The sequence below is a fragment of the Misgurnus anguillicaudatus genome, chromosome 12 (assembly GCF_027580225.2).
Source record: "Misgurnus anguillicaudatus chromosome 12, ASM2758022v2, whole genome shotgun sequence".
Lineage (NCBI taxonomy): Eukaryota > Metazoa > Chordata > Actinopteri > Cypriniformes > Cobitidae > Misgurnus > Misgurnus anguillicaudatus.
In genome coordinates this window covers 34,605,656-34,618,321 of record NC_073348.2, presented here as the reverse complement: position 1 = coordinate 34,618,321, position 12,666 = coordinate 34,605,656, and the positions used below count along the sequence as shown (strand labels likewise).

General features: G+C 33.3%; 1 long non-coding RNA gene across 1 annotated transcript; it reads right to left on the bottom strand.

Moving 5' to 3' along the window:
* Nucleotides 1-2,813: 2,813 nt before the first annotated feature.
* On the bottom strand, nucleotides 2,814-4,544 carry LOC129446665 (uncharacterized). The gene is made up of 5 exons (XR_012372636.1): nucleotides 4,407-4,544; nucleotides 3,996-4,123; nucleotides 3,765-3,918; nucleotides 3,536-3,633; nucleotides 2,814-3,440 (listed from the first exon to the last, which is right to left on the bottom strand). It is a non-coding gene; the product is annotated as an uncharacterized lncRNA (long non-coding RNA).
* Nucleotides 4,545-12,666: the final 8,122 nt, after the last annotated feature.

The window sequence follows — 12,666 nt, the reverse complement described above, 5'->3', positions numbered from 1 at the left end:
GTCTTCTAAACCCTTAACTCTTGTTACAAGCTTATATACTGTAAGAATGCATCATAAATAAAGAATGACAGCATATTTATTAGAATCTGATCACAGCGAGTGTTTTTTTTAGAAACAGGGAAATTCTTACAAAACAACATGAATGATTCTTGCACAAGTCTAATATTGGGAATTGGTCTTTGTTCACAGTGTTGTTGTCATGGACAAAACTAAATGCTACTTGCCATCAAAGCAAAATGATTCATCATCTTGAATTTTTGGTGTTGGGAAGTCCATATAAAGTTGTAAACGTATGTATGTAGTTGTGTAACTTTAGACTTAGTATGTCTGTAAATGGTCATTCTACAGAAATTTCCATTTTTGGTATGGCAAGATGTTTTACAAATAACATTTAAACTTAGACTACATTATTAGATTACCCTTTGACTTTATGAATACACATAAATGACAGCTTAATGTTTGTCTTTTTTGGACATTTATTTGAAGACCGCATGTACCATTTTTTGTCATTGTGTTACCCACTGATCTATATAAATGACTGGATTGCGTATAGAACGCTTAACGTAACAGCGTGAGGTGAAGCCAGCGCAGAGTACGAGCCGCCATCTTGGTATACCCAACCGACAGAGGACGTCATTGACTTCCATTCAAAATCATGTTTTAAATTCACCCGCTTTACAGCGTATCAGTCACACAAGATTATTTTTAGGATATGTGTACGTAAATGAACTGTTAATTCTGGTGTTATTTGCAATGTTTATGTTTTAATCAGGCAGGATAATGGATTTATAAAAAACGTTAAGGTGAGTGTGTCTGCTACATTCTGTTAATGACACGGGTATAAATAAAGTTTTTTTTTTTGACATTCAACTAAACGGTCAGCGTTATTTCTCTAAATAAGTTTAGGTAACTTGTAAGTTAAGATAACATAATTACAAAACCAGCAAATGATTGCATGCACATACGGTACAAAGTATGATTATTTATTTAGATTTCAGAATGAGCACGTTTGTCATTAATACTTAATATGTTGCGGTCTGTCTGCTGATCTAATACTGTAATGAAGATGAATGTATAATAACTGATTAAAAAATGTACAACTTTCAATAAATAACTATGTACATGCTTAGGACGTTTGTGTTGTAATAATGTACAGGGTAACTTTAGATATAAAAACGAAGAATAGTAAAGTGATGTTTTATCATTAAAATCTGATAACGTCCATTGATTTAATAGAGTGTTTGGGTATACCAACATGGCGGCGCGGTGGCTTCACAGTAGTGACGTCATGCGCAATACAGTCATTTATATAGATCAGTGGTGAGAAAACAATTACAATGCAGTAAATAATGCAATATTTTTTATTTTATTTGAATTAGGTTTGTTAAAAGTGTGATTGAATGATGTTGGTTCATTTGTGCAAAATGTATTTGCTATAACAATGAAAATATTTGAAAAACAGTTATAAACACATAATAATGCAATTATACTATAAATCTTAACTCCTGAGTGTAGCAGAATTAAATTACTATTTTACCATATGAATACACATAAATGACAGCTTAATGTTTTTTTTTTTCATCTTTTTTACAACCTTTTGTTACGTTTTAAGGTTTTTGCCTTATACATCAGATTAGACACATTTAATTTTATGTAAATGTAGAAACGTTTTTTATAAACATTTATGGTTTTAAAGATATTTTGGAGTATCTAAACCAACCCTTACCCTAAACCCAACCACTTCTCAACCATATAAAACACAACACGCAAGTAAAAGTACAGTCATGTATTTATTGCATAAAACAGTATGGCAAACCATTCACGTTGCAAACCTTTCGACCTGAAGCCATACAATTAATTTATATCAAGATCTCATATCTCATTCAAACATAAACCAGCATGATATAGTCACATAGCTAAAGTAATGATGCCATTGGTCACGAGACACATGACAGCCATTGCCTTTTCACATTCATAGATGATGAATCATAACTTCATCTAGCATTAGTTTTTGAATCAGTCTGCACCATTTATTTGCATCTTTTCATTCAAATAAATCGATTGTTTGACCTCGGTACACTTGGTATATTTTAAGAAATTTTTAAAAAAGTTGTTTGTTTATATCATATAATAAATAAATGGGTATGTTATTTGCCTTAAATAGTGTAATGTAATAAAATACAATTAATCATTGCGGTTTAAATTGAAAATCTTATCCCAGTACATGTCATCAAAATGAGCAAAATGATACCCCAAAATATAATTTTATACCCTAATATATTAAGTTTCACCTGCTGCCGGTAAAGGGCGCTAATTTAAATGCATCTATTAGTATTTGGTAAAATGGACAAACGATCAAAGCAATCGTATAGGTTGGAGGGTATGTTGGAAAATTAACATTTTCATAAAACTACCCAAATGTGGAAGGTGAAAACCCATTTCCAATAAACATGAATTTTGTAATAATATTATACAGGCTGGGTCAGAATAACCATCCGTGTCATTATAAATAAACAAGTTTATAAATGAAAAAGCCACTTTTCAAGTTATAATTCAGATGAGTTACAATCAATATAGAAAAGTCATACAAGGAACATTAGAACAAATAGACTTATTTTGCCATTTAGATGAGTCATATTATGATTAGATACAAAGAACATGAACCACAAAAAATGGGAAATATATATAGAATAATATATAATTGCAAATTGTGTTGTCCTCATAAAATATAATCTAATAAATGTACATATTCTTTTTCTTTTATTAAGAAACATTTAATGATAAATTCAACATTCATCATTTAATATAATGAACAAGACTTTGCAATAATAACATGAACAGCAGTGTTGATTTTATGTGTAACAGGCCTTAATTCACTTTCAATGTGTTTACACTGTAAGGCTCATATTTTACCCTGTTTACATTTATTTAGATTGACTTACTAGTCACTAGTAAGCACTACACATATTCTTCATGAGGATTCAGTAACAACAAATATTTAATTGATCAAAAAGTGTTTCATTTATTTCTTAATTAGTACAGATTTTCATAGATTTTTTCCACAATGAACAGAAACTTAAAGGAGTGCTTAAACATTTCCTGGACAGGCTTTAAGCCCCAGACTAAATGCTTACTTGAGAACAACTTAACATATCTTTCACTGACATAAGTTATACCAATGCCATTGTTTTGTCTCAAGATGTTTGTCTACTTAACCTACTTAAATGTGATAATATACAGTAACTAAAGCCTATAGACCCTGTCCAGAAAACCACCCATAAATCATATTATAAAGATATATAAAGATAAAATGTATATATTTTCTGTTATTTATGTTTAGTAGCAGTTCAACCAATCATAATTCTTCAGAACACGATTCACTCGTTTTGCGCTGAAGTCATACTCAAATTGTCGTGCACCATTTGAGAAATACAGGTAACCTAAATAAAGAAGAGAAAACAATTTATCAAAAAGGGTCTCATAAATAAATAAATATATGGAAATTGTACGTTTTTTTGTGTAATTTTAAGCTTACCACCATTTTCAAATGCAGCATCCACACGTGACCCAATTCCAGGTATATAATGCTGAATGCTTTTAGGAAGGTCCAGTATACCTGTCTGTCCATTGTAGCTATGCAGTGTTTAAATAGTGTTAGTTCTGATGCAATTGTTTTTAAAATCATGCTTATAAAATAAAACAAACACAGCAATTATTATAGACAATGTAATGCCACCATTATATTTTCTTTGGTTTTCTCTTACCTCCAATAGTTGCTTCCGACAAAGAACAGAGTTTCATCTGTGGATGCCACATATATGGCTGCATCAATTTTTTTCACATACAAGGGAAACCCAAAGTTGGAAATGGGTTGGGGATATAAGATTTCGCTGCCTTTGACAACCCAGTACTGCTGACCTGCATACAGATGATCACACAATCCCATTCAGTAAAGTCTTGTTATACACACAGCTTTAATGAAGTGTGACTTTTACCTTTAAAGAGGACGGTAGTGGTTCTGTCCTTCGCTGTGTAAGCAGCATCAACAGAATTAATGCACGGCCACAAAGAGCTTATTTTATGCTGTGAAAGTCCACTGTAATATCCTTTCTTCCAGTAGTATCTGATAGAGAGAAAGACAAGGTCAATTTAAAGTTAATATGGGTAAATGTTTTGTAATATTATATACTAAAGAAATGAAATATTCATGCGTAATTTTCATATTTCACTTTTATTCATTTGTGTTCCTGTAGCTCAGCTGTTAAAGCATTACATTAGCAGGATTTAATTTACATAATCTTACACCTTGCAATGCACTTATAGGACACTTCAAAACACTTTTATCCAAATCGTTTTATGATACATGCTATACATCTATCCTATTTAAAAGAAGCACAGAATTATACCTATTTTTAAAGAAGTACAGTTCTCCCAAAATGCTGGTTGCTGCATCAAACACTAAGTTAGGATTGCATGGCTCAGGTGCGTTGCTCAGGCCAGAAAATGGTTTTGGCTCAGACTTTGGCTCAGGTTTATCTGCAGATTCTCCAACCACTTATACATAAAACAAAAAAGAAAAATACTTTTGTGTTAATTCACATGGTGTCAAAAATCTAATATATAAAATATATAAAATATATACATGCGCTGAAAGCACAATGATTCATGTCCTTGAATTGTCTTTTCTATGAGAAGTGTAAATCGGTCATTCAGAAATGTCCATTTTTGGAATGGCAAGATGAATTAGATTTTAAATGGTGGAAAAATCTGTTTTTGACTTAATAAACAATTTTTACTCATTGGGGCGGCAGTGGGCTAGTGGTTCATGTAGGTTGTCTACAAATCGGAAGGTTGGTGGTTCAAACCCCAGCTCAACCGGACCAAGTGTCGAGGTGTCCTTGAGCAACACACCTAACCCCAGCTTCTCTTGACGAATGGGTGAATGTGAGGCTAATTGTAAAGCGCTTTAGATGGCCATAGGTCTGTTAAAAGTGCTATATAAATGCAGTCCATTTACCATTACCAACTATGCACATCTGTGGTGCTTTGAATTCTATATATTTAGAGGAACAGTATGTAGGATTGTGGCCAAAACTGGTATTGCAATCACAATACTTGAGGCTAAAACTGGTACTGCAATCACACAACTGGTGGCCAATACACAAAATGACAACATAAACATCAGTTGAGGGCTGCAACTCCACTTTTTAAATGACAATATCCTGGCCAGACCGCTGTTGTCAGTGATATAAGTATTTGAAATGAAAATGATTTCTTAATGGCTAGTGACATATCAGGGCCATTTTATGATTAATTGATATAGATTTCTTACATACTGTTCCTTTAATTAAAAAGCAAATAATGTCACATTGATGACCCACGAAAGTGTAATTGTTCAAACATTGTTTTTTATTTTAAAACATAAATTGCCCTAATATGGTGGCGTTATTGACATTTCAGACCTCTGTGAAATGTGATTCTTATTAGATGATTGTTCTACCCTCATATATGACTGGACATTTGAGAGGTCATGTGAACATGTGATACATGTTTTGTGATGCAGAAGTTACTGGCATTCATGTAAGCTATTTTGGAGGACCTACAAATGACCTTACTGTACTGTATGAAAACTTTCACAAACTGATTTTGTAGCATGTGTCTTACAAACCTGTTTCAATTGAACTTTGTAGTAATCAACCAAAAATCAATTACCGCCAAAATCAGTGTTGTACCTGTACCTGTACCATTGATAAACCTGTGGTGTTTTTTTTTTGTGATGGGGAAGAAACGTAAGCCATCAAAATCTATTAATTTATGCGAGAGGCATTCGGGAGATGGAAAAATGCTGGCTATTGTTTGTTCTCACACGACGGCATCAAGCTTCTGTCATGCTAACACAATGATCTCAGGGGATTTTATGAAAAACTTTCCATTATTTTACGCAAAGTTAACAAAAATCGAGCAGAACCAAAACATTTAACAGCTGATCGCTGTCAAAAAAGGTTCAGCCACGATGTCCCAAGGATAACGCACCAATGACGGTGTTCTTAATATGACACTATAGGCAACTAAATCCATATGGCAAACATGAATGTACATTTATATATTGATTCAATAGATTTATAGCATTTTGGAAAAAAATAGGTTATGGACTTAATGCATTTTGCAGAAAAAAATTATCAGTTTTTATAATAAATCTTTGGAAATCAAATGATGGATTTGAATACTTAATGTTATTATAACCTAAAGATGCTACGTGAAAATTTGTAACGGAAAATAGTGGTTTTCCTCTTGTCATTTTCTTGGTATAGAAAACACATTTTTACCCAAATTAGTCAAAATAGATTTATTGCATTTTGGAACCAAAATCTTATGCAAATTATAGACTTGATAAAATGTATACAATTTCCCATCTAGATGAGTCATATTATGCTCGTACAGACAATTAATTTATAAGTTTGTTTATATGGGCGTTTCTTCAACTAGGGCACTTGCTTTGTGACTTTGAATATAAAAAACTTGCTTAAAAGTCACATAACACAGTCTGATAAGTTTAAACAATTTGTCTAATTTTAAGGTATGTAAGAGGACAAACTTAGATTACAAGAGAATTTGTTAATAATAAAAAATTCAGACCTGCAAATGAACAAATATAATTTCCACCACATCTCAATATACAGTTGTTATTTAAAAAAATATTATAACTATGCCACTCCAAAATGGTCTAAGATAATTTTTGTATGTAGATTTTCCATTCTGTCTACAATGTACATTTGTCAATGAGATAAATTAACTGTCCTTATGACCAAATGCTGAACTGTTCACCTGTCACACACTGAAATTTAAAATTGATTTGGGTAAGAGCTTATTAGAAAATAAATAACTTGAATTGTTATATTAAGTAGAGAATGATCTCATAAATTGTGGTATACAGTTATAATAAATAATAAATTTTTAATGTGTGATAACTTTTTATTATTTAAAAAAATGTCTGTGGTGATGGAAATGACAGGGTGTTGTGGAAATGAAAAATTAATTAATGTGAACATAAAGAAACAGTGCAGATATTTCTTAGAAAAATTCTTAGACTCATCACACTCCAACTCAATTCACATGTCATTAATCATAAGCACACCTTTTTTTAGTATAGTGCTGAGATTGAGTCTCCTCAGTCCCCCTCCTGCTCCACCCACTTCCTCATTGTCATTGTTAGCTGATGACCAACTTTCTATACCGCAAACCTGCAGGATGCACAACACTAATATCCGACATCCATTTTTTTTTCCCACTGACTGACACTGAATGTCACACACGTGTGTGTGCAGAAGAAGATGAGTAGTTTCCAAATAAACATATAAACTTTACTTTCAAAAGCAGGATGAATTTACAACACAACATGAACACACTTTGCTAACTAACACGACTGAGACCGGACAAGGAAGACTGAAACAAGCACAACTTAAATAGGGCTCTAAACCAGATAATTCATGATAAACAGGTGTTGACAATTAGACAGATGAACAGAGGATGATGACTAACTAACAGAGGATAACTAATCTAGGAAGGTGAAACTCAAAACATGCAATGGAAACAGATAGGAACGTGACAATGAAGTTATTAAGTAACAGGATTTTACCACATTTTTGGCATTTTATAGATAGCCTATTTCCATTTTAATCTGTCTCTAGCCTTTACAAAAATTTTACACTTGAAAAACACTTAAGGGTTAAGGATACACATACAGTAAGGTCGTTTGTAGGTCCTCCAAAAATAGCTTACATAAATGCCAGTAACTTCTGCATCACAAAAATCGCATGACCTCGCAAATGTCCAGTCATATATGATGGTATAGAACAATCACCAAATAGGAAGCACATTTCACAAAAGTCTGAAATTCAAAAAATTTTCCACATTAGAGCAATTTACCCTACTTAATACTTTAAACTATGTTATTTGAACAATTACACTTTCTTGCGTCATCAACGTGTCATTATTTGCTTTTTAACTAATTATATAGAATTTCAAGTGCCACAAAATAATAATGAGGGAAAATGGTTTATTAAGTAAAAAAAAAAATTCCACCATTTAAAATCTTTTTTTTATTTAGGAACAAATGTACATTTATGACACTCAAATTTGTTATACAGTACAAAAATAAAATAAAAAAGGCAAGGTGCACAAATTTCAGATAATATTACATAACCATTTAAAATCTAATAATACACAACTATCAAATATACAATGTAAATGGCATAAAAATGTGAATAAATATATTAAAATATATAATAGGGATGCACCGATAGGATTTAAACAGACATCTTCTGGCTGATACCGATGCCGATACCGATATTAAACACTTGTATACAATACTATACAGTTGGTCTATTAGCTAGTTTATTTCTGCATCAAATTATTTTTACTGAACATGGATTTGATCTAATTAACATTCAACTGACCAACATAATAAGAGACGCACAAATTAAGCTAAAACAACTATAAGACAGCATGACAACCTTCAAAGGTGGTTTTTGCTATTCAGCATTTATTTTATTAACAACATTAACTCGTTTTTTTTTTTTACATGTAATGGATTTCTTTAAGCAGTTAATTAATAAACAATCTGTATCGGCCTTTCTCATGCGATTGCCGATATGCCGATGGTTTCAAATTCATCAAAAATCGGTGCATCACTAACATATAATGAAAGTAGATGTTGGTCACTTGTTTAAAATGTTGCACTGTCTCTTTTCAGATATCAGAATTTTCTCATTGTCCTCATAAGGTCAACTATGAGGTATCTCATGATTTTATATAAAGCTTTTAATAAAAAGTCACTAGTTTGACCTACTTTATTGTTAGATAATTGTAAAAAAATAGAATACAAATGGATTAAACTACTTAATTTAGTAAGAATATTATGATTGAAAACATGTGGTTTGATACCTTCCAGCAGCCATTTTTAAAAATGTCACTGGTGTTAAATGGTGTTACCTTCCATCAAGATCAGTAACACCAGTGACTCCCATTAATATTGTAAGTGACATGATACTCATTTTACATCCATTGAATTCTGCTACAATCAAGAGTTAAGATATAAACTTAAAGATTGCATTATTATGTGTTTATAACTGTTTTTCATATTTTCATTGTTATAGCAAATAAATGGTTGCACAATGAAGCGACATCATTCAATCACACTTTTAACAAACCTAATTCAAATAAAAAAATTATCGCATTATTTATTGCATAGTTATTGTTTTCTGTAAATCCAAATACATGCGTTATAAGATTTTACAAAACCTTTAATATTGGCAAGTTAACACCAGTGACAAAAAAAATTACATGCGGTCTTCATCTAAATGTCCAAATAAAGACAAACATTAAGCCGTCATTTATGTGTATTCATAAAGTCAAAGGGAACACGATTCACTCGTTTTGCACTGAAGTCATACTCAAATTGCCATGCACCATTTGAGAAATACAGGTAACCTAAATAAAGAAGAGAAACTATGTATCAAAAAGGGCCACATTAATAAATGAATACATGAAAATTATCAGTTTTTTGTGTATTGTTAATGGGTTGTGTTAGGCTTACCCAGGCCAGCTGACAGTCTTGCCTGGGCCCGGGACAAGATAATCTTGGAGGGCCCCTCGGCCCCCCTACTTTTTACTGGTAACAAGACATTTGGCATTATCAGATTCATGGCCCACGAATATTGCATTATTATACATTGTATTCAACATTTATATAGTAAATAAATGTAGTACTGACACTATATACTGACACAAAATAACTTTTATTTATATAACGTCAACACCCTCTTTTAAAAACCTCTATTTTCTGCTCTTTTCTTTTCTTCTCTTTTCTTTTCTTTTCTGAGCACCGGACTTGTGCTGAGTCTGACCAGATATTTTGAGCGTACTGAACTTCAAATCAAATGACATCATAAAATTTTGATCAGTGGCCAAACCATTTTTGTGTCGGGCGGGGGGTTTCTTGACCGCTATTTCAAGTATAGGAAGAAAACAAATACAAAGTTTTTTTAAGTATCTCAAATACAGTCACCTCCATAAATATTGGAACAGAAGCACATTTTGTGTTGTTTTAGCTGTTTGCCAAAATGTATTCCAGTTGCAGTCATATTATGAATATTGTCTTACAGTGCACACTCTCAGCTTTATTTTGAGGGTATTCACATCCATAATGGCTGAAGGATTTAGGAATTACAGCCATTTAATATGTAGCTCCCCCTTTTCAAAAGTAATGGGACAGTTGATGGGTATTGTCTATTTGTTAAATAATTTCCTCATGAATGACAGATGTTAAAGGTCTGGAGTTGATTTTAAGTGTGGTATTTGCATTTGGAAGCTGTGGCTGTGAACCCAAATCATTTGATTCAGGGACATCTCCATGCAAGTGATACAGACCATAATTAGGTTTCAAAAACACAACAAATCCATCAGAGAGATGGCAGGAACATTAAGAGTTGCCACATCAACAATTTGGCACATTCAGATAAAAAAACAACACAGTGGTGAGCTTAGCAACATTAAAATCCTGTATGTCTAAATGGGATAACAGTGGTGGATGATCGCATTATCCTCTCCATTATAAAGAAAAACCATCATAACTGTAACTGGAATACATTTTGGTAAACAGCTAAAATAACACAAAATGTGCTTCTGTTCCAGTGTTTATGGAGGTGACTGTATTAGATTTTTTTCCACAAATATGCCTATTTTCTTTATTTTTTAACAATTGCAGTGTTTCCCACATGATTTTGACAGACTGTGGCGGCGATGACGTCACACGCCGATTAGCATATATGTGGCGTCATTACGTCGTGTTTTACTCTTTAATCTGTCACATTATATTGCATTTTAACACAACTGAATGCTATTTTTACATATTATTTGTTGTGTTGTCTATAAAATAGTGACTAAACAGGACCAGTAACAACCCAGTGACTCATTTTTAATGTATGTTAATGTCAAGGTAAATCCAATCAGCTCTTTCTTTAACTGCTGCTAAAAACCCGCCCTCATCTGACAGAACCATCATACATTTACATTGAGGCTGTACTGATGTTGCTCTTCTCATCAGTGCCTTATGAGCGTTTTTTTATTTTAAACACGAGTGGTAGTTTTATTGTATATCATCGCGTATAGCGCAGACAATTTGTTGCAAATTCAGAATATGAGAGAATACACGGTTAGCGTTACTACAGAACACGTGCACGAGCATACCGCATCATAGGTAGGGAGAGAGCTCGGACACAGACTCACACCAGAACGGGTATGTGTGGTAATGCTGACCTTTTGTTTAATTCACTCATGATGAACTCGATCAGCCATCTTCTCTACATCCGTGACTGTTGACGTTTACACGAAAAAGAAAGTAAAAGGAACGCGGAGTTAAAATACTTTTGACTGTAGAGAGAGCCGCACGGCTTGCAACAGGAAAGAGAGGGGAGGGGCGCGTGCTGTTGAGGCGCTGCATGCAACGAGAGAGGGAGGAGGGAGGCGCGCTGAGCGCTCACTACAATGAATATAGTAGAATTAAAATGTAAATGGTAATCATGAAAAATCTATTTGTGGCGGCCAGTGTTGATTCTATGGCAGATAAATCAATGTATGGAAAACACTGAATTATTCCATATGTTCCAGTTCTGGGCCCCCCCTCATCCTGGGCCCGGGACAACAGACCCGTTTGTCCCCCCCTGTCGGCGGGCGTGGGCTTACCACAATTTTCAAAAGCGTGACCCAATTCCAGGGAAATTTTCTTGAATTCTTTTAAGTCCAGTATACCTGTCCATTCATTGTAGCTATGCAGTTTGAATAGTGTTAGTTCTGATGCAACTTGTTTTTAACATCATGATTATAAAATAAAACAAACAAACACAGCAATGGTTTTCTTTTACCTCCAATATTTGCTTACAACAAAGAACAGTTTCGTCAGTGTATGATTGTCGCTTCGGTTTAGGGTTAGATTTGGTGCTTGTGTTATATTTCACTTTAAGTATATGTCACTTTAAGTATTTGTCACTTTAAGTATTGGTTTATAAAAAAAAGACTTATTCTTTTATATTTTCTGAACTTTAACTAATTGTAAGAAATTAGGACAAAAAAGTTGAGTAACCAATACGTGACAGTGACACAAACAGAAAACGTGACATGCTCACGTTCAAACGCGGCAAAACGTGACATTTTCACATTGGTCCATACGTGAAATAGTCATGTATTTGCGTGATATAGGGTTGTCGGGTGACAGGTCGGACTCGGGCCAGAATTCCTGATTTGAAAGGTACACACTAAAAACTCCTGGGTCAAAAACAACCCATTATGGGTTATTTTTGACCCAACTCCTGGGTTAAAAAGGGACCAACTAATTTCTGGGTTATTTCAACCCAGAAAAATGGGTTATTCTTTTTGACCCAACTTCTGGGTTAAATACCTGACCCAACTTCTGGGTTAAAATAACCCAACATTGTAGTTAATATAACCCAACTTCTGGGTCAAAAGAAAGACCCCAATATCTGGGTTGAAATAACCCAGAAATTAGTAGATACTTTTAACCAAAGGTCATAGATAACCTAAATTGTGTAACTATGCCACTATGCCTTATTTATTTCAGAAAAGAAAAATCCAGGCACTTACACACTTCAA